This window comes from Salvelinus namaycush, chromosome 31 (genome assembly GCF_016432855.1).
Source record: "Salvelinus namaycush isolate Seneca chromosome 31, SaNama_1.0, whole genome shotgun sequence".
In the NCBI taxonomy this organism is placed as follows: domain Eukaryota; kingdom Metazoa; phylum Chordata; class Actinopteri; order Salmoniformes; family Salmonidae; genus Salvelinus; species Salvelinus namaycush.
The window spans coordinates 204691-228241 of NC_052337.1; the positions used below are offsets into that span (position 1 = coordinate 204691).

The window sequence follows — 23551 nt, forward strand, 5'->3', positions numbered from 1 at the left end:
CAACCCAACCAAGCATCGTATTCCTAGATATTCCTCCTTGACCAACCCAACCAAGCATCGTATTCCTAGATATTCCTCCTTGACCAACCCAACCAAGCATCGTATTCCTAGATATTCCTCCTTGACCAACCCAACCAAGCATCATATTCCTAGATATTCCTCCTTGACCAACCCAACAATGTGATGCTGTATGGTGTATTGTAAGGTGATGCTGGATGGTGTATTGTAATGTGATGCTGGATGGTGCATTGTAATGTGATGCTGGATGGTGTATTGTAATGTGATGCTGGAGGGTGTATTGTAATGTGATGCTGGATGGTGTATTGTAATGTGATGCTGGATGGTGTATTGTAATGTGATGCTGGATGGTGTATTGTAATGTGATGCTGGATGGTGTATTGTAATGTGATGCTGGATGGTGTATTGTAATGTGATGCTGGATGGTGTATTGTAATGTGATGCTGGAGGGTGTATTGCAATGTGATGCTGGAGGGTGTATTGTAATGTGATGCTGGATGGTGTATTGCAATGTGATGCTGGAGGGTGTATTGTAATGTGATGCTGGATGGTGTATTGTAATGTGATGCTGGATGGTGCATTGTAATGTGATGCTGGATGGTGTATTATAATGTGATGCTGGATGGTGTATTGTAATGTGATGCTGGATGGTGTATTGTAATGTGATGCTGGAGGGTGTATTGTAAGGTGATGCTGGATGGTGTATTGTAATGTGATGCTGGATGGTGTATTGCAATGTGATGCTGGATGGTGTATTGTAAGGTGATGCTGGGGGGTGTATTGTAATGTGATGCTGGAGGGTGTATTGTAATGTGATGCTGGATGGTGTATTGTAAGGTGATGCTGGGGGGTGTATTACTCTCTCTATTTCTCTCTCTCTCTCTCTCTCTCTCTCTCTCTCTCTCTCTCTCTCTCTCTCTCTCTCTCTCTCTCTCTCTCTCTCTCTCTTTGTCTCTCTCCCAATATCCCTTTCATTCCATGGCTCTTTTTTTCCCGAACGTTCAGAATTAAGCCATAATGCATTATCCACCTAGTGTTTTATTGTTCCATTATGACAGATGTAAAATATATCATCTCATGTCTGAAGGAAAAACAAAACAAACGTGAGCTCTGTTCAAAACACATAACTGTGAGGAGGGAATCATAATTCCCAACTGTCCCCTTGACAGTAATCTATAAATCAACATTCAAGCTTTACAATAACACCCACCTCTTCCATTCCATTTCCATGTAATATCACTCCCATCCCGGTGAGAAAAGAGAAAATCCCTTCCATCCACAATGAAAATAATTTGTTAAACGGGAGCGTGAATGTAATCTGATGAGGTTGCTGGTGGATCTCTGATGTGCGTCTGAGCCTCAGATGAATAAAACGTCCTACTGAACCATGTCCAACACAGACAGATATTTACACCTAATACCTCATGACAAAAGGTTACTCTGGAAAGCCTATGGGGTGGTGGGGGCCCCAAGCTGTATTAATAGCAGAGCTGCCAGTCTCATTATTTCATGGTAGTGGGCTGTATTAATAGCAGAGCTGCCAGTCTCATTATGTCATGGTAGTGGGGGGCTATATTAATAGCAGAGCTGCCAGTGTCATTATGTCATGGTAGTAGGGCTGTATTAATAGCAGAGCTGCCAGTCTCATGTCATGGCAGTGGGGCTGTATTAATAGCAGAGCTGCCAGTCTCATTATGTCATGGTAGTGGGGCTGTATTAATAGCAGGGCTGCCAGTCTCATTATGTCATGGTAGTGGGGCTGTATTAATAGCAGAGCTGCCAGTCTCATTATGTCATGGTAGTGGGGCTGTATTAATAGCAGAGCTGCCAGTCTCATTATTTCATGGTAGTGGGGCTGTATTAATAGCAGAGCTGCCAGTCTCATTATGTCATGGTAGTGGGGGGCTATATTAATAGCAGAGCTGCCAGTGTCATTATGTCATGGTAGTAGGGCTGTATTAATAGCAGAGCTGCCAGTCTCATGTCATGGCAGTGGGGCTGTATTAATAGCAGAGCTGCCAGTCTCATTATGTCATGGCAGTGGGGCTGTATTAATAGCAGAGCTGCCAGTCTCATTATGTCATGGTAGTGGGGGGCTGTATTACTAGCAGAGCTGCCAGTCTCATTATGTCATGTAGTGGGGGGCTATATTAATAGCAGAGCTGCCAGTCTCATTATGTCATGGCAGTGGGGCTGTCAACATAAGAAACCCTTGACTAGTTCTCAGGTTGGAGGAAACGTTTAAAGGCAGCAGAAAGGACCATCTTATGTGGCAAGAGGATCAATTGCATCACAACCCAGAAACATAACCCTTGGCCAAACCCATCAGGCAGACAATTCCTCCCATCTCCTTCTCCTGGGTCGTGTTCATTAGGGCATACCGTAGCAAAACAGAAAACAAGCCGTTCTTACTGAACCAGGTCAGATAGTGTGCCTTCTCGTTCCATTTCAGAGCATTTTGTGCTGAACATGACCGACCCTGTTCTTGTCAGCACCACAGACGCCTTCAGGCCAGAGAAAAAGATATCCATGCGCGTTAGACAGCAAGCATCCATGGCACTGAGTAGTTGAGATTAGATTTGCCTCCTGATTTCCTGCTTGTGGTCAACAGGGTGGTTAGAGGAGCAAGAACTGTTGTTATAGAAACACATCAGCTGCATTACAGCATGGAGGAACTCAGGGGCTAGCTTCCTCCTCACACCAGACCAGGCTGGACCAGAGGATAGCTTCCTCCTCACACCAGACCAGGCTGGACCAGAGGATAGCTTCCTCCTCACACCAGACCAGGCTGGACCAGGGGCTAGCTTCCTCCTCACACCAGACCAGGCTGGACCAGAGGATAGCTTCCTCCTCACACCAGACCAGGCTGGACCAGGGGCTAGCTTCCTCCTCACACCAGACCAGGCTGGACCAGGGGCTAGCTTCCTCCTCACACCAGACCAGGCTGGACCAGGGGCTAGCTTCCTCCTCACACCAGACCAGGCTGGACCAGAGGATAGCTTCCTCCTCACACCAGACCAGGCTGGACCAGGGGCTAGCTTCCTCCTCACACCAGACCAGGCTGGACCAGAGGATAGCTTCCTCCTCACACCAGACCAGGCTGGACCAGGGGCTAGCTTCCTCCTCACACCAGACCAGGCTGGACCAGGGGCTAGCTTCCTCCTCACACCAGACCAGGCTGGACCAGGGGCTAGCTTCCTCCTCACACCAGACTCCTCACACGGACGGCCAGGGTGAGGGTGACTGGACGGACGGCCAGAGTGAGGGTGACTGGACGGACGGCCAGGGTGAGAGTGACTGGACGGACGGCCAGGGTGACTGGACGGACGGCCAGGGTGAGAATGACTGGACGGACGGCCAGGGTGACTGGACGGACGGCCAGGGTGACTGGACGGACGGCCAGGGTGACTGGACGGAGGGGCAGGGTGACTGGACGGACGGTCAGGGTGACTGGACGGACGGTCAGGGTGACTGGACGGACGGCCAGGGTGAGGGTGACTGGACGGACGGTCAGGGTGAGGGTGACTGGACGGACGGTCAGGGTGAGGGTGACTGGACGGACGGTCAGGGTGAGGGTGACTGGACGGACGGCCAGGGTGACTGGACGGACGGCCAGGGTGACTGGGATGTCTGGGGTTATTTCCTGAGGATAAACTCAGTCAGTGTTGAGAGAGAGAGAATGGATGTGATCACATCCTTAACCCGGGCAGGTTGGTCAATATAGAAAAAAGCATTTCCTCTTCAGACCAAGGCCTACAATAGAGTCCTTTTAAACAGCTGGCTCACACAGTAGACAACACACAGATGGTCACTGTAAACCCAGAACCAGCAACAACAAGAAGGAAAACACTCATCTTCAAACAAGAGCCTCTGACTAGAACATCGGCTGACATTTTCTATGTTGTATTCTGACGATTCTACAGGGTTTCAGCCGTCCGTCATCGAGGTCCAAAGCATAAAACCGTGACGTTGTGTGACTCAGACCCTCACTTAACCGAAAGACCGTTGAAAACCATCCGTGAGGTCGTCTGACCACCACTGCCTCTCCGTTTAGCTCAGTCTCCACCTCGGCCTAACTCATCTCATGTGCAGACGAGCGAGCGCCTAGCTCTGTGACCAGCTCTGTGACTCATCGCTATGCACGTCGATCTGTGACCGGCGGTCGGAAGGACACAGATGAGTGTGTGTTTGTGTGACCTTAAACGTCTCAGGAGCGAGTGGGTAGGTGACTAGGAGCTAGGCCGCTACATGACTGAGCGATGAGTCAAAGCCGAACCAGAGACACACACACAACGCCTTTTCAGAGAGAACCGAGACAAACACAACCCAGCCCACTCTGACTGGCTGGCTCTACCACACAGATCACTGGTGAGAGGGTTTGAGGGTGTGGAATTCCACAGTGGTTAGCTGTTCTTCGTGCAGAGAGGACTAGAGAAACTAATAGTGAAGTCATGCTCAATCAAACAAAGAAGGCTTATGAAGCAAGATACCAAACTCTGTCAACTTTCTAGACTGCCCTGTGAAATGTCAGCTATCGTTCTAAACATGTAGGCTATATTTCCCCCATAGTTAGCTTAGCTATCATGCTAATTTGCATGTGCAGCAGTAAAGTTACACAGCAAAGTGGTTGTGAAAAATAAGGGGAAGAGAGGAGTAGAGAACCGTGGTAGAGGGAGTGAGAGACTAGAGAACCGTGGTAGAGGGAGTGAGAGACTAGAGAACCGTGGTAGAGGGAGTGAGAGACTAGAGAACCGTGGTAGAGGGAGTGAGAGACTAGAGAACCGTGGTAGAGGGAGTGAGAGACTAGAGAACCGTGGTAGAGGGAGTGAGAGACTAGAGAACCGTGGTAGAGGGAGTGAGAGACTAGAGAACCGTGGTAGAGGGAGTGAGAGACTAGAGAACCGTGGTAGAGGGAGTGAGAGACTAGAGAACCGTGGTAGAGGGAGTGAGAGACTAGAGAACCGTGGTAGAGGGAGTGAGAGACTAGAGAACCGTGGTAGAGGGAGTGAGAGACTAGAGAACCGTGGTAGAGGGAGTGAGAGAGTAGAGAACCGTGGTAGAGGGAGTGAGAGAGTAGAGAACCGTGGTAGAGGGAGTGAGAGACTAGAGAACCGTGGTAGAGGGAGTGAGAGACTAGAGAACCGTGGTAGAGGGAGTGAGAGACTAGAGAACCGTGGTAGAGGGAGTGAGAGAGTAGAGAACCGTGATAGAGGGAGTGAGAGACTAGAGAACCGTGGTAGAGGGAGTGAGAGACTAGAGAACCGTGGTAGAGGGAGTGAGAGACTAGATGACCGTGGTAGAGGGAGTGAGAGACTAGAGAACCGTGGTAGAGGGAGTGAGAGACTAGAGAACCGTGGTAGAGGGAGTGAGAGACTAGAGAACCGTGGTAGAGGGAGTGAGAGACTAGAGAACCGTGGTAGAGGGAGTGAGAGACTAGAGAACCGTGGTAGAGGGAGTGAGAGACTAGAGAACCGTGGTAGAGGGAGTGAGAGACTAGAGAACCGTGGTAGAGGGAGTGAGAGACTAGAGAACCGTGGTAGAGGGAGTGAGAGACTAGAGAACCGTGGTAGAGGGAGTGAGAGACTAGAGAACCGTGGTAGAGGGAGTGAGAGACTAGAGAACCGTGGTAGAGGGAGTGAGAGACTAGAGAACCGTGGTAGAGGGAGTGAGAGACTAGAGAACCGTGGTAGAGGGAGTGAGATAGTAGATGGCCGTGGTAGAGGGAGTGAGAGAGTAGAGAACCGTGGTAGAGGGAGTGAGAGACTAGAGAACCGTGGTAGAGGGAGTGAGAGACTAGAGAACCGTGGTAGAGGGAGTGAGAGACTAGAGAACCGTGGTAGAGGGAGTGAGAGACTAGAGAACCGTGGTAGAGGGAGTGAGAGACTAGAGAACCGTGGTAGAGGGAGTGAGAGACTAGAGAACCGTGGTAGAGGGAGTGAGAGACTAGAGAACCGTGGTAGAGGGAGTGAGATAGTAGAGGACCGTGATAGAGGGAGTGAGAGTAGATGACCGTGGTAGAGGGAGTGAGAGAGTAGATGACCGTGGTAGAGGGAGTGAGAGACTAGAGAACCGTGGTAGAGGGAGTGAGAGACTAGAGAACCGTGGTAGAGGGAGTGAGAGACTAGAGAACCGTGGTAGAGGGAGTGAGAGACTAGAGAACCGTGGTAGAGGGAGTGAGAGACTAGAGAACCGTGGTAGAGGGAGTGAGAGAGTAGAGAACCGTGGTAGAGGGAGTGAGAGACTAGAGAACCGTGGTAGAGGGAGTGAGATAGTAGAGAACCGTGGTAGAGGGAGTGAGATAGTAGAGAACCGTGGTAGAGGGAGTGAGATAGTAGAGAACCGTGGTAGAGGGAGTGAGATAGTAGATGGCCGTAGTAGAGGGAGTGAGAGAGTAGATGGCCGTAGTAGAGGGAGTGAGAGACTAGAGAACCGTGGTAGAGGGAGTGAGAGAGTAGAGAACCGTGGTAGAGGGAGTGAGAGACTAGAGAACCGTGGTAGAGGGAGTGAGAGACTAGAGAACCGTGGTAGAGGGAGTGAGAGACTAGAGAACCGTGGTAGAGGGAGTGAGAGACTAGAGAACCGTGGTAGAGGGAGTGAGAGACTAGAGAACCGTGGTAGAGGGAGTGAGATAGTAGAGGACCGTGATAGAGGGAGTGAGAGTAGATGACCGTGGTAGAGGGAGTGAGAGAGTAGATGACCGTGGTAGAGGGAGTGAGAGACTAGAGAACCGTGGTAGAGGGAGTGAGAGACTAGAGAACCGTGGTAGAGGGAGTGAGAGACTAGAGAACCGTGGTAGAGGGAGTGAGAGACTAGAGAACCGTGGTAGAGGGAGTGAGAGACTAGAGAACCGTGGTAGAGGGAGTGAGAGACTAGAGAACCGTGGTAGAGGGAGTGAGAGACTAGAGAACCGTGGTAGAGGGAGTGAGAGACTAGAGAACCGTGGTAGAGGGAGTGAGATAGTAGAGAACCGTGGTAGAGGGAGTGAGATAGTAGAGAACCGTGGTAGAGGGAGTGAGATAGTAGATGGCCGTGGTAGAGGGAGTGAGAGAGTAGATGGCCGTAGTAGAGGGAGTGAGAGACTAGAGAACCGTGGTAGAGGGAGTGAGAGAGTAGAGAACCGTGGTAGAGGGAGTGAGAGACTAGAGAACCGTGGTAGAGGGAGTGAGAGACTAGAGAACCGTGGTAGAGGGAGTGAGAGACTAGAGAACCGTGGTAGAGGGAGTGAGAGACTAGAGAACCGTGGTAGAGGGAGTGAGAGACTAGAGAACCGTGGTAGAGGGAGTGAGATAGTAGAGAACCGTGATAGAGGGAGTGAGAGAGTAGATGACCGTGATAGAGGGAGTGAGAGAGTAGAGAACCGTGGTAGAGGGAGTGAGAGAGTAGAGAACCGTGGTAGAGGGAGTGAGAGACTAGAGAACCGTGGTAGAGGGAGTGAGAGACTAGAGAACCGTGGTAGAGGGAGTGAGAGACTAGAGAACCGTGGTAGAGGGAGTGAGAGACTAGAGAACCGTGGTAGAGGGAGTGAGAGACTAGAGAACCGTGGTAGAGGGAGTGAGAGACTAGAGAACCGTGGTAGAGGGAGTGAGAGACTAGAGAACCGTGGTAGAGGGAGTGAGAGACTAGAGAACCGTGGTAGAGGGAGTGAGAGACTAGAGAACCGTGGTAGAGGGAGTGAGAGACTAGAGAACCGTGGTAGAGGGAGTGAGAGACTAGAGAACCGTGGTAGAGGGAGTGAGAGACTAGAGAACCGTGGTAGAGGGAGTGAGAGACTAGAGAACCGTGGTAGAGGGAGTGAGAGACTAGAGAACCGTGGTAGAGGGAGTGAGAGACTAGAGAACCGTGGTAGAGGGAGTGAGAGACTAGAGAACCGTGGTAGAGGGAGTGAGAGACTAGAGAACCGTGGTAGAGGGAGTGAGAGACTAGAGAACCGTGGTAGAGGGAGTGAGAGACTAGAGAACCGTGGTAGAGGGAGTGAGAGACTAGAGAACCGTGGTAGAGGGAGTGAGAGACTAGAGAACCGTGGTAGAGGGAGTGAGAGACTAGAGAACCGTGGTAGAGGGAGTGAGAGACTAGAGAACCGTGGTAGAGGGAGTGAGAGACTAGAGAACCGTGGTAGAGGGAGTGAGAGACTAGAGAACCGTGGTAGAGGGAGTGAGAGACTAGAGAACCGTGGTAGAGGGAGTGAGAGACTAGAGAACCGTGGTAGAGGGAGTGAGAGAGTAGAGAACCGTGGTAGAGGGAGTGAGAGAGTAGAGAACCGTGGTAGAGGGAGTGAGAGACTAGAGAACCGTGGTAGAGGGAGTGAGAGACTAGAGAACCGTGGTAGAGGGAGTGAGAGACTAGAGAACCGTGGTAGAGGGAGTGAGAGAGTAGAGAACCGTGGTAGAGGGAGTGAGAGAGTAGAGAACCGTGGTAGAGGGAGTGAGAGAGTAGAGAACCGTGGTAGAGGGAGTGAGAGACTAGAGAACCGTGGTAGAGGGAGTGAGAGACTAGAGAACCGTGGTAGAGGGAGTGAGAGACTAGAGAACCGTGGTAGAGGGAGTGAGAGACTAGAGAACCGTGGTAGAGGGAGTGAGAGGGTAGAGAACCGTGGTAGAGGGAGTGAGAGAGTAGAGAACCGTGGTAGAGGGAGTGAGAGAGTAGAGAACCGTGGTAGAGGGAGTGAGAGAGTAGAGAACCGTGGTAGAGGGAGTGAGAGACTAGAGAACCGTGGTAGAGGGAGTGAGAGACTAGAGAACCGTGGTAGAGGGAGTGAGAGACTAGAGAACCGTGGTAGAGGGAGTGAGAGACTAGAGAACCGTGGTAGAGGGAGTGAGAGACTAGAGAACCGTGGTAGAGGGAGTGAGAGACTAGAGAACCGTGGTAGAGGGAGTGAGAGAGTAGAGAACCGTGGTAGAGGGAGTGAGAGACTAGAGAACCGTGGTAGAGGGAGTGAGAGAGTAGATGACCGTGGTAGAGGGAGTGAGAGAGTAGAGAACCGTGGTAGAGGGAGTGAGAGACTAGAGAACCGTGGTAGAGGGAGTGAGATAGTAGAGAACCGTGGTAGAGGGAGTGAGAGAGTAGAGAACCGTGGTAGAGGGAGTGAGAGACTAGAGAACCGTGGTAGAGGGAGTGAGAGACTAGAGAACCGTGGTAGAGGGAGTGAGAGACTAGAGAACCGTGGTAGAGGGAGTGAGAGACTAGAGAACCGTGGTAGAGGGAGTGAGAGACTAGAGAACCGTGGTAGAGGGAGTGAGAGACTAGAGAACCGTGGTAGAGGGAGTGAGAGACTAGAGAACCGTGGTAGAGGGAGTGAGAGAGTAGAGAACCGTGGTAGAGGGAGTGAGAGACTAGAGAACCGTGGTAGAGGGAGTGAGAGAGTAGAGAACCGTGGTAGAGGGAGTGAGAGACTAGAGAACCGTGGTAGAGGGAGTGAGAGAGTAGAGAACCGTGGTAGAGGGAGTGAGAGACTAGAGAACCGTGGTAGAGGGAGTGAGAGAGTAGAGAACCGTGGTAGAGGGAGTGAGAGAGTAGAGAACCGTGGTAGAGGGAGTGAGAGACTAGAGAACCGTGGTAGAGGGAGTGAGAGACTAGAGAACCGTGGTAGAGGGAGTGAGAGACTAGAGAACCGTGGTAGAGGGAGTGAGAGACTAGAGAACCGTGGTAGAGGGAGTGAGAGGGTAGAGAACCGTGGTAGAGGGAGTGAGAGAGTAGAGAACCGTGGTAGAGGGAGTGAGAGAGTAGAGAACCGTGGTAGAGGGAGTGAGAGACTAGAGAACCGTGGTAGAGGGAGTGAGAGACTAGAGAACCGTGGTAGAGGGAGTGAGAGACTAGAGAACCGTGGTAGAGGGAGTGAGAGACTAGAGAACCGTGGTAGAGGGAGTGAGAGACTAGAGAACCGTGGTAGAGGGAGTGAGAGAGTAGAGAACCGTGGTAGAGGGAGTGAGAGACTAGAGAACCGTGGTAGAGGGAGTGAGAGAGTAGATGACCGTGATAGAGGGAGTGAGAGAGTAGAGAACCGTGGTAGAGGGAGTGAGAGAGTAGAGAACCGTGGTAGAGGGAGTGAGAGAGTAGATGACCGTGATAGAGGGAGTGAGAGAGTAGAGAACCGTGGTAGAGGGAGTGAGAGACTAGAGAACCGTGGTAGAGGGAGTGAGATAGTAGAGAACCGTGGTAGAGGGAGTGAGAGACTAGAGAACCGTGGTAGAGGGAGTGAGAGACTAGAGAACCGTGGTAGAGGGAGTGAGAGACTAGAGAACCGTGGTAGAGGGAGTGAGAGACTAGAGAACCGTGGTAGAGGGAGTGAGAGACTAGAGAACCGTGGTAGAGGGAGTGAGAGACTAGAGAACCGTGGTAGAGGGAGTGAGAGACTAGAGAACCGTGGTAGAGGGAGTGAGAGACTAGAGAACCGTGGTAGAGGGAGTGAGAGACTAGAGAACCGTGGTAGAGGGAGTGAGAGACTAGAGAACCGTGGTAGAGGGAGTGAGAGACTAGAGAACCGTGGTAGAGGGAGTGAGAGACTAGAGAACCGTGCTAGAGGGAGTGAGAGACTAGAGAACCGTGCTAGAGGGAGTGAGAGACTAGAGAACCGTGGTAGAGGGAGTGAGAGACTAGAGAACCGTGCTAGAGGGAGTGAGAGACTAGAGAACCGTGGTAGAGGGAGTGAGAGACTAGAGAACCGTGGTAGAGGGAGTGAGAGACTAGAGAACCGTGGTAGAGGGAGTGAGAGACTAGAGAACCGTGGTAGAGGGAGTGAGAGACTAGAGAACCGTGGTAGAGGGAGTGAGAGACTAGAGAACCGTGGTAGAGGGAGTGAGAGACTAGAGAACCGTGGTAGAGGGAGTGAGAGACTAGAGAACCGTGGTAGAGGGAGTGAGAGACTAGAGAACCGTGGTAGAGGGAGTGAGAGACTAGAGAACCGTGGTAGAGGGAGTGAGAGACTAGAGAACCGTGGTAGAGGGAGTGAGAGACTAGAGAACCGTGGTAGAGGGAGTGAGAGACTAGAGAACCGTGGTAGAGGGAGTGAGAGAGTAGAGAACCGTGGTAGAGGGAGTGAGAGAGTAGAGAACCGTGGTAGAGGGAGTGAGAGACTAGAGAACCGTGGTAGAGGGAGTGAGAGAGTAGAGAACCGTGGTAGAGGGAGTGAGAGAGTAGAGAACCGTGGTAGAGGGAGTGAGAGAGTAGAGAACCGTGGTAGAGGGAGTGAGAGACTAGAGAACCGTGGTAGAGGGAGTGAGAGAGTAGAGAACCGTGATAGAGGGAGTGAGAGAGTAGATGACCGTGATAGAGGGAGTGAGAGAGTAGAGAACCGTGGTAGAGGGAGTGAGAGTAGATGACCGTGATAGAGGGAGTGAGAGACTAGAGAACCGTGATAGAGGGAGTGAGAGAGTAGATGACCGTGATAGAGGGAGTGAGAGAGTAGAGAACCGTGGTAGAGGGAGTGAGGGGGGTGGCAGTGACTTATAGGCTAATCTCTGTAGTTCCCCCTGGCTTCCCCCTGGTTTATATCTTGGTGTAGACACCAGCTCAAGCAAAACTGAGAGTAGAGAGAGAGCTTTTCATGAAGTTTCCCCATGTGTACGTCTGCCTGTCTGTCTGGCGATGGCTGTGTGTGTGGTTTGGAGAGCAGCGGGTGGCAGTGAAGGGGCGTTTGCTTGCCAGCGAAGGTCAGGGGGCACTCTCTCATGGTATGCTCCTCCCCCTCTCCGGACAGACAGACGGACGGAGAGACAGGCAGGCGGACAGACGTCTCTCAGGTGTGTTCAGTAGGGAGGTAAAAACTTGGCGTAGGCATGAACATCCACGTAATAATTAATTATTCTCATCCCCACGCTGTGACGTAGCAGACTCTGAACGCTGCTCTCTCAGACACGCAGGTGTTGGTGACGACCCTGATAGAAACAGGTTATACCTGGAACTATCAGACAGGAGTTTATAATGAATGTGAAATAAGACAGAGAGATCTGATTCCATAATTCTAAAAATGTAGCTTTTCATACTCCATTCATGAACGCAGGCAGAAATGTCCATGCTTGCTAACGCTATTAAACACAAGTTAAACTCCACACGGCCTGGAGGCAACTTTTCATTACAGCTGGAATTCAGGGACATCAAACCAATAACCAGATGGTATTTTATAGGCCCTCATTTGCTCTATTCTCACAGAACTCACTGAAGAGAGAGAGAGAGAGACAGAGAGAGACAGAGAGAGACAGAGAGAGAGACAGAGAGAGAGACAGAGAGAGACAGACAGACAGACAGAGACAGACGTTCAGTAAAACATGTTGAAGAGAATGATCATTCTGGTGTAAATTGGTCTATTAATTCCACTGAAGTGATCACATTTCCTACTAGCCAAGTCCACGTTGCCTTTCCTTGTCCACGGCTTCCATTCCCACCAATCACCTGCTTCTTCCACCATGGCACTCTAGCACTACTTGGCTCGGGTCAAAAGATCCAAGTTTTAATGTCAGATGCACAAATACATGCCTTTATTGAAAACTCAAAACCCAACAGAAAACCACACGAGAAATAAGAATATGAAATACACAATAAAGTAAGTAAGCAGACTATATTCAGGAAACATTAAAGAGTCAGATCCAATACCAGGTAGATATGTATAGGGGACAGGGATACTGGAGTGATGGAGGTATATATGGGTAAGGAGACAGGGATACTGGAGTGATGGAGGTAGATATGTATAGGGGACAGGGATACTGGAGTGATGGAGGTATATATGGGTAAGGAGACAGGGATACTGGAGTGATGGAGGTAGATATGTATAGGGGACAGGGATACTGGAGTGATGGAGGTAGATATGTATAGGGGACAGGGATACTGGAGTAAAAGAGGTAGATATGTATAGGGGACAGGGATACTGGAGTGGTAGAGGTAGATATGTATAGGGGGAAGGGGACAGGGATACTGGAGTGATGGAGGTAGATATGTATAGGAAAGGAGACAGGGATACTGGAGTGATTGAGGTAGATATGTATAGGGGACAGGGATACTGGAGTGATGGAGGTAGATATGTATAGGGGACAGGGATACTGGAGTGATGGAGGTAGATATGTATAGGGGACAGGGATACTGGAGTGGTAGAGGTAGATATGTATAGGGGACAGGGATACTGGAGTGATGGAGGTAGATATGTATAGGGGACAGGGATACTTGAGTGATGGAGGTATATATGTATAGGGGACAGGGATACTGGAGTGATGGAGGTAGATATGTATAGGGGCCAGGGATACTGGAGTGATGGAGGTAGATATGTATAGGGGACAGGGATACTGGAGTGATGGAGGTAGATATGTATAGGGGACAGGGATACTGGAGTGATGGAGGTAGATATGTATAGGGGACAGGGATACTGGAGTGATGGAGGTAGATATGTATAGGGGGAAGGATACAGGGATACTGGAGTGATGGAGGTAGATATGTATAGGGGACAGGGATACTGGAGTGATGGAGGTCGATATGTATAGGGGACAGGGATACTGGAGTGATGGAGGTCGATATGTATAGGGGACAGGGATACTGGAGTGATGGAGGTCGATATGTATAGGGGACAGGGATACTGGAGTGATGGAGGTAGATATGTATAGGGGACAGGGATACTGGAGTGATGGAGGTAGATATGTATAGGGGACAGGGATACTGGAGTGATGGAGGTAGATATGTATAGGGGACAGGGATACTGGAGTGATGGAGGTAGATATGTATAGGGGACAGGGATACTGGAGTGATGGAGGTCGATATGTATAGGGGACAGGGATACTGGAGTGATGGAGGTAGATATGTATAGGGGAAAGGAGACAGGGATACTGGAGTGATGGAGGTAGATATGTATAGGGGACAGGGATACTGGAGTGATGGAGGTAGATATGTATAGGGGACAGGGATACTGGAGTGATGGAGGTAGATATGTATAGGGGACAGGGATACTGGAGTGATGGAGGTAGATATGTATAGGGGAAAGGAGACAGGGATACTGGAGTGATGGAGGTAGATATGTATAGGGGACAGGGATACTGGAGTGATGGAGGTAGATATGTATAGGGGACAGGGATACTGGAGTGATGGAGGTAGATATGTATAGGGGACAGGGATACTGGAGTGATGGAGGTAGATATGTATAGGGGACAGGGATACTGGAGTGATGGAGGTAGATATGTATAGGGGACAGGGATACTGGAGTGATGGAGGTAGATATGTATAGGGGACAGGGATACTGGAGTGATGGAGGTAGATATGTATAGGGGACAGGGATACTGGAGTGATGGAGGTAGATATGTATAGGGGACAGGGATACTGGAGCCTGTTGGTGTCAGACTTGATGCACTGGTACATCTTGCCGTATGGCAGCAGAGAAAGCAGTGCCATTTAGAACACAGACTTAGCCTAGTTAGAACAGACAGACAGACAGACAGACAGACAGACAGACAGACAGACAGACAGACAGACAGACAGACAGACAGACATAACCTAGTTAGAACAGACAGACAGGCATAACCTAGTTAGAACAGACAGACAGACATAACCTAGTTAGAACAGACAGACAGACAGACAGACAGACAGACAGACAGACAGACAGACAGACAGAGACAGACATAACCTAGTTAGAACAGACAGACAGACAGACAGACATAACCTAGTTAGAACAGACAGACAGACATAGACCTAGCGACAGACAGACAGACAGACAGACAGACAGACAGACAGACAGACAGACAGACAGTCAGACAGACAGACAGACAGACAGACAGACAGGACATAGCCTAGCTAGAACAGACAGACAGTGACATGTAGGTCAGTAGCTTAGCGCTGAGCAGAGCGTGTGGGTGCACAGTGGCTCTAAGCTGCATACAGTACAGCCTGTACAGCACGCTGAGGTGAGTGAACAACCCTGAACCCAGCCAGCGCACGCTAAGGCAGTTAACCCTTCACTTCAGTCACCACACAGCTGCTTTTCACAATGGCACACAGAGCTGTCTCTTCTACGTGGCCGCGGTGACTCTCTCTGCTGCTTCCCCCTCAACCCTTCCGCTTGAGCTGGCTGGCTGGCTGGCTGGCTGGCTGGCTGGCTGGCTGGCTGACTGACTGACTGACTGACTGACTGACTGACTGAGGACTTGTTGTCTGCCTTCTATTGACAGATTTAGTCCTCTAGATACATACGTTAAAGAGGAGCCTAACGTCTCAGAATTCTGATCCATAGGCCTGAGGGTTGGCCGATATTCCGATGATTGACAGGCGTGACAAGACGTTGGTTTAGCCTATCTGACCTTGACTGGCGCCGCGCAGTAAAGAGTACACAAGTAAATAGCCTATTCCTATTTGCTATAGCCTATTTCAATAAATATATATACAGAACACAAGAGAGGAATGTAGGCTAAACCGAGCAGAGAATTCCACCAAAGCAGCGTAAAATGTCTAGTTAGAGTGAGAGCAGGAGATAGAAAATATTATTTTCTGTCTGATTTTCTGTCTGTCTGTCTGTCTGTTGCTAGGCTATGTCCTGTCTGTCTGTCTGTCTGTCTGTTGCTAGGCTATGTCCTGTCTGTCTGTCTGTCTGTCTGTTGCTAGGCTATGTCCTGTCTGTCTGTCTGTCTGTCTGTTGCTAGGCTATGTCCTGTCTGTCTGTCTGTTGCTAGGCTATGTCCTGTCTGTCTGTCTGTCTGTCTGTCTGTCTGTCGCTAGGCTATGTCCTGTCTGTCTGTCTGTCTGTCGCTAGGCTATGTCCTGTCTGTCTGTCTGATATTTTCTATCAGATGCATGGGGCCTTACAGCCTAAAACCTATTCAATTTTTTTTTTTTTTAAGATATATATTTATAAAAACAGACACTTCTTAACTGTCTTGCATCCAGCTGAGTTCCCATCTCTCTCTCCAGTCCATAGGTTTGTAGGTTTGAACATGACTTTGGGCTAGACATTACTATGCATGTTTCTCCCCCATCAAGCCATGAATGAATAACGGAATTCCATCTCAAAAAGTAGCTTAAAGAGTTTAAAAAAAACACAAGTTAGCGACTAATGTTGAGATAACCAACTATATCAATAGAAACATCTAAATGACAAAGTTTAATCAATCGAAGTTTTATTAAGAAAGATATGATCCATGAGCGGTGGGAACAAATCCCTCCACGTTGAAAACCAAATGGCCCCCTAACCCATCATCCTCCTTGGCCCGTCATAAAAGCTTTAAGACCAATTTCAAAGTTATCAACAGTGGCCTATTCCTCAAAATAAGGCCTAAGGTGTCCTAAAAGTTGTCGCTTTCAAAAAGTAACGACGTAATAGAAACTCGTTGGGTCTCATGGATCTCAGAAATGTTGTGACTGGTTTGGTTCAGTCCACAGACTTCTGGTTCATTCGGCACTGTGTACGAAACGACATGGAGAAGACGGGAAGATGGGAGCAGAACAATAAACACAGAGAGAGAGAGGGAGGTGACGGACCGTGAGCCACAGGTAGCCTACACCTAGACCCAGATATCACTGATAGGTTACCCAAACTGACCCAGCTATGACATCATAAGGACGAGCGTCAGTATGTGATCTAAGATCAGTTTGAGAATGAACAAGAGGGACGAGCGTCAGTATGTGATCTAAGATCAGTTTGAGAGTGAACAAGAGCGCTTTGATCCCAGGTGTGAAAAGAGGCCATGCAGCATATGGCTGGGGAGCGAGAACAGTTGTTGCCTAACATTATTCACAGAGGTTAACCTAGCCTACTGTCAGTGAGGCAGCGAGGGGACAACACATGCATTAACACGAGTACCAACCAACAACATGGGGCCGTTTTACAACCCCCCCCCCGCCGACACACAGCCACAACCACAGACAGAACCTTAAACCTACCCAACGACACCACTCCCCCAATGTTCCGCGCACCAACGACATGCAGAGACCTCGCTTTGTGAACAAGGGGAAACCCGGCCGACAATCTATTCTACATATTCTGATATGGGGACAAAGGTTCTTATCAGGACATAGACAAACACACTCTACAGGATACACTTCCACACTCCACCCCCAGGGGGCAGCAGAAACCTTGTCCAGGTGCTGCCAATTAGGGTGACGGTCAGTCAGTGTCCCAGCTGGCAGAGCTGGTTTTAGTTTTCAATCTTTAGTTTAGGCATGTCTGTGTGGCTTTCTTTTCGTACATATTTATGTTTCCTCACCATCTGAACACATCATAAACCGCTTGTACTGGCCAACCAGGAGGTCAGGACAGAGCTGGCCCTGGACTTAGTAAGTTGCTGTCTCTTGGGCACATCCCACACGGTCTTCAAACGCTGATTTCTTACATAAATGCAGACATTCATTTAGTTTACAGACCATGTAGCTAGGACTAGGACCCCTAGACATAACGAGTCAGGTTATAGACCATGTGACTAGGACTAGGACCCCTAGACATAACGAGTCAGGTTACAGACCATGTAACTAAGACTAGGACCCCTAGACAAAGCGAGTGCAACAATGTCCGTAGACTAGTTACGGGTTTCATAACACAGTTAAGAAGAGTTTAGGAGTGTCACCACATGTAATTGAAATGTGCAGAGAAAAGTGCTAAACACTGGGATCAATAGCATCTGCTTAGTTTGCATACCAACAAATAGGTGCTGAGCTGCTGTGTGGCATTGAACAATCAGCCCTTCCTCAGTGTACGTCCGTGGCCCCTGTTTTTGGCTGCTCTCTCACCACAAGAATGGTCAAAACTCAGAACAGGCCAGGGCCTGGTTTCCCGATCGAGCGATAGAACTTAGGCTCACGAGTGTTTTTCAACGATGCGTATTACAACAGCCGAAGATGTAAAAAAAAAAAAAAAACGCAGAGAGAACAGTCGCTAAGTGCATCGTTGGAGCTTGTGAAAGTCTGTGGATCTTGGATCAGGTTTCTCCATTCAACTGTTAGCTTCACAATACTGACGAATCAGCTCCTAGAGGGATATTACCACCTACAGGACTTATTCTAATAGCCAATACAAAATGCACAGATTTGGCAGAAAAATCACAGATTTGGCAGATCCGTGCGCATGTTAGGCTACAAACACATCATTAAATATATTGAGTAGAGCTAAATATAACTATATTAAATATATATTTATATTTGAACGCAGTCATCTCGGGTTTTCATTTGAAACATATTTTTATACATTCGTTGTTCGTATCAATTGCAAAGACATTGGCTTTTTTTTGTATTTGTAGTCAAATTTGTTCTGAAAATTATCGGCGGTAACCGGTCTCAGAGACGGATAAACCATGTGATTCTAAGTTTAGTGGAGATCTGTGTATAAAGTGAAGTGGGAGGGGGGGGGGCATCTAACGATGCACTTCGCTGTTCTACGACTGATCTGAGGCAGGGTCGATAGATCACTAGCGTTTCCAAGTGCAATGTTAATAACGATGGTTTTGGGGAAACCGCTCTGAGATTTAACGAAGCTCCTACGAAGGTTCTAACGATGAACTTAGCCTTGGATGCTTCTGGGAAATCGAGCCCAGTACAGGATGTCACAACAGGGTCATTCCATTTGAATTTCATCACTTTTTTGACCACACCCCTTTATGATTTGAATGAAACATTTCTATGCATGGTTGATGTGGTCAGAAAGTACATTTCTGGACCTGAATGCCAAAAACATCCTAACTTTTGAAACATAGACATCACAGTACAGCAGAGCACATCACATTATACTGTACTCTACTCTAGTGTACTGTACTTTTCTTTACTGTACTGTTATGTCCAAACTTCTGAAACAGACATCTATGATTGGTTTAAAATTTGCCCACTGGCCAAATGTTGACTACTTTTCAAGGATGTCTGGTGCTCAGTGGGTGAGGATGTTTGTACCTGTAAATTATTACAAGTACTAAGGAATTCTCATTGCGGATGCTAGATAAATGCTAATGAGTACTAAGGAATTCTCATAGCAGATGCTAGGTAAATGCTAACAAGTACTAAGGAATTCTCATAGCAGATGCTAGGTAAAAGCTAACGAGTACTAAGGAATTCTCATAGCAGATACTAGGTAAATGCTAACGAGTACTAAGGAATTCTCATAGCAGATACTAGATAAATGCTAACGAGTACTAAGGAATTCTCATAGCAGATGCTAGGTAAAAGCTAACGAGTACTAAGGAATTCTTATAGCAGATACTAGGTAAATGCTAACGCGTACTAAGGAATTCTCATAGCAGATGCTAGGTAAATGCTAACAAGTACTAAGGAATTCTCATAGCAGATGCTAGGTAAAAGCTAACGAGTACTAAGGAATTCTTATAGCAGATACTAGGTAAATGCTAACGAGTACTAAGGAATTCTCATAGCAGATACTAGATAAATGCTAACGAGTACTAAGGAATTCTCATAGCAGATGCTAGGTAAAAGCTAACGAGTACTAAGGAATTCTCATAGCAGATACTAGATAAATGCTAACGAGTACTAAGGAATTCTCATAGCAGATGCTAGGTAAAAGCTAACGAGTACTAAGGAATTCTCATAGCAGATACTAGGTAAATGCTAACGAGTACTAAGGAATTCTCATAGCAGATACTAGATAAAAGCTAACGAGTACTAAGGAATTCTTATAGCAGATACTAGGTAAATGCTAACGAGTACTAAGGAATTCTCATAGCGGATGCTAGGTAAATGCTAACAAGTACTAAGGAATTCTCATAGCGGATGCTAGGTAAATGCTAACGAGTATTAAGGAATTCAATTATGATATACTACTAGGACAGACAACCCAGCTCAAGTATCTCGAAACGCAGTGTGCAGCAAACACAAAAAAAATATTAGACCGCAGGGATCTGAATCCAGGAGAAGATTGTCTCTGCTGCTGTTACCAAGAAGCTTGATCTTGCAAGCTAATGTTAGCCACTTAACTAACATTAGCAAAACCTTGCTGGAGAGAATTTATTTGGCACATCTTAGATTGTTAATAACTTAAAAAGTTATAAGACAATATAGCTGGCAAACATTAGTAGTGAATTTCATACAAGTGTAACTTGATCACCTCACTTAAGTTGCGCTGCAGGGGAGGGAGGGCGAGGGGGAGAGAGAGAGAGGATCCAACTGTAGCCAATTTGGTAACCGAATTACGAGTTTTAAATCACTTAACATTTAATAAACAAACTTGATATCAGTAAAAACACTAACTAATTGGTTACTCCCTCCCCTGCTTCCCCCCCCCCAATTTCGTGATATCCAATTGCGATCCAATTACAATCGTCTCATCCCTGCAACTCTCCAACAGGCTCGGGAGAGGCAAAGGTCAAGTCATGCGTCCTATGAAACATGACCCGCCAAACCGCACATTTTAGCACCCGCACCCTTAACCCGAAAGCCAGGAGGCTGACTTTGGTTGTCAGCTTTACGGTGTTTCCTCCGACGCATTGGTGCGGCTGGCTTCCGGGTTAAGCGGGCGGGTGTTTAAAAAGGTAAGCCCCCCACGGTCAAACCCTCCCCTAACCCGGACGAAGCTGGGCCAATTGTGCGCCACCCTTTGGGACTCCCGGGCACGGCCGGTTGTGACACAGCCTGGGATCGAACCCGAGTCTGTAGTGACGCCTCAAGCACTGCGATGCAGTGTCTTAGACCGCTGCGCCACTCGGGAGGCCCCTACTTGTTACTTCTGTAAACTTTCAGTATCCTCCCTAATGAAAGGAGAGAAATTAGAAAATATTTTAAAGATATCTGGGTTTTTGCTAACGGAATACTATAAGGCAATGTTTTCTTAAACCTACAGAAGAAAACGTATGGTTGTAATACCTTTTAAGGGTTTTTAAAATGGTAGATGTTGTCTAAGACTCTGTGTCCATCTGATTGACCAGAAATCAAAGCCTTTGCTTATTCCTAATTTTTAGGATGGAAAAGGGTTGAAAAATGTATATATGCCTTAAATTCTGCAAAATATAGATTTATAGTAGATTTCATTTGACATGCTCCTGTAAACTTCACATGTTGGTGCCCATGGGTCCTTTTACATGGAAATGCACATATGTAAAATTGGTCAACTTTGACCACCTACAACTCAAATCAAATCAACGTTTATTTGTCACGTGCGCCAAATACAACAGGTGTAGGTAGACCTTACAGTGAAATGCTTACTTACAGGCTCTAACCAATAGTGCAAAAAAGGTATTAGGTGAACAATAGGTAAGTAAAGAAATAAAACAACAGTAAAAAGACAGGCTATATACAGTAGCGAGGCTATATACAGTAGCGAGGCTACATACAGACACCGGTTAGTCAGGCTGATTGAGGTAGTTTATACATGTAGATATGGTTAAAGTGACTATGCATATATGATGAACAGAGAGTAGCAGTAACGTAAAAGAGGGGTTGGCGGATGGTGGGTGGTGGGACACAATGCAGATAGCCCAGTTAGCCAATGTGCGGGAGCACTGGTTGGTCAAAACTCCTAAATGTTTTGTCATTCAGGTCCAAAAAGTTACTTTCTGACCACTTCAACATTGGCCAACTATGTATAGAAAGTTTTATTCAAATCAAAATGGGGTGCGGTCAATAAAAGGGGATTGAAATCAAATGGAACGACCCAACCAACTACACACTGCCCACAAGGCCGCTCCTCAGACCATCCGTTGCCCTTACTCACTGACAGTCACACAGGCCTCACACGCTTTCACACAGATCTACGCTACACAGCTCCCCACTAATACACAGGGTCTACACAGCACACACTCATCACATGCTGCTGGGATCACACCCCATTTGAATAAGAATGGGGCATGTTTTTCACCAAGTGGAGAGAGGGAGGGGCTTGGGTGTAGAGTACATACACAGACAGGCTCATTGGCCTTTTGGCCCCAGGATGCAAGGCAGCCGTAGTCACACTGCAGAGGCGCTAGCCGAGCCCAGAGGGCTTTGCCTTCAAAAACACTGAGCTGGGGAGGGGGATGAGGGAAGCATGCATGGCCTAGCATGTTGTAAATTGTCTATGCTCTGATAATTACAGATGTTACCTGGAACAAAAATGACGATTGAATCGTTGGGATCCAAAGGAGGATAATTAATATTAATCTGATAATTGACTAATGGGATTCAAGGGAGGAGAATGAATATTAATCTGATAATTGACTAATGGGATTCAAGGGAGGATAATTAATATTAATCTGATAATTGACTAATGGGATTCAAGGGAGGAGAATGAATTGCTTGAGCTCCGTTTCTCTTTGATTTTCCCAGGTGGAAGGAAAACACATTGATCACAAGAACACACACATGTTGACAACTTTCATAGTATTGATTTGTTTGAATCTTGACTCCTCTCAAAGACACACAAACACACACCGACACACACAAACACACACAAACACAAACCGACACACACAAACACACACCGACACATATACAGTCAGCAACAAGTTGGACAAATTCAGGTCACACCTGGAATTGAGGAACCTGCATTGGATCGCCAATAGATGTAACTAGCAGATTGTAACGGGCTAATTTTATTTAACCTTTATTTAACTAGGCAAGTCAGTTAAAAACAAATTCTTATTTACAATGACGGCCTACCAGGGAACAGTGGGTTAACTGCCTTGTTCAGGGGCAGAACAACAGATTTTTAATTTGTCAGCTCAGGGATTCGATCTTGCAACCTTTCGGTTACTAGTCCAACGCTCTAACCACTAGGCTACCTGCCGCCCCATGCGATGGTCCGTTAGCTGTTACAGGTTTGCTACTGTTTGGTGTAGCAACAGAGAATTACCGACCAACCTTGGCTACACATTCTCAATTCCCGACTTGGAACTCAGCCCTCTGTTTAAAGTACAATATCTGTGAGTAATTCCTTGGCAATGTAGCCTTCCAGCATTGGTCCTTCTAAAAAAAAATGGTCCATAAAACCCCATTGGTATTTTGGAACCACTGCTGCTTATAGATACAACTCTTCAAAGCTCAATGACAGTGTTGTAGACCTTCACCTTCTACAGTAACTCATCTATTGTTTCTATTAAAACTAAATCACCTAGTTAGACTATTACTCTGTTCCAGCTGTTTGATAGGCATTATTATCCAAACGTGGAGGTGTGCCTGTTAATATTCAGAACCACATTCCTGTAAAGCTTAGAGACGATCTCATGTTAAATACTGTTGAAGTAATATGGCTGCAGGTTCATCTGCCTCACCTAAAGCCCATTCTGGTGGGAAGCTGCTATAGACCAACAAGTGCTAACAGTCAGTATCTGGATAATGTGTGAAATTCTTGATAATATATGCGATATCAACAGAGATGTATATTTTCTAGGTGAATTTAAATATTGACTGGCTTTCATCAAGCTGCCCACTCAAGAGAAAGCTTAAAACTGTAACTAGTGCCTGCAACCTGGTTCAGGTTATCAATCAACCTATCAGGATAGTTACAAACAGCACAGGAATGAAATCATCAACATATATTGATCACATCTTTACGTAATGCTCCAGAAATGTTTGAAAGCAGTATCCAAATCCATAAGATGTAGTGATCCTAATATAGCAGCCATATCTAGGAAAACCAAAGTTCCAAAGACTGGGCCTAATATAGTGTATA

General features: G+C 47.5%; 1 protein-coding gene across 1 annotated transcript in view; it reads right to left on the minus strand.

The window, feature by feature from the left end:
- LOC120026068 (methyl-CpG-binding domain protein 2-like) overlaps positions 1–23551 on the minus strand; it is a 28907-nt gene that overhangs the window by 1269 nt on the left and 4087 nt on the right. The gene's annotated exons all lie outside the window — the stretch shown is intronic.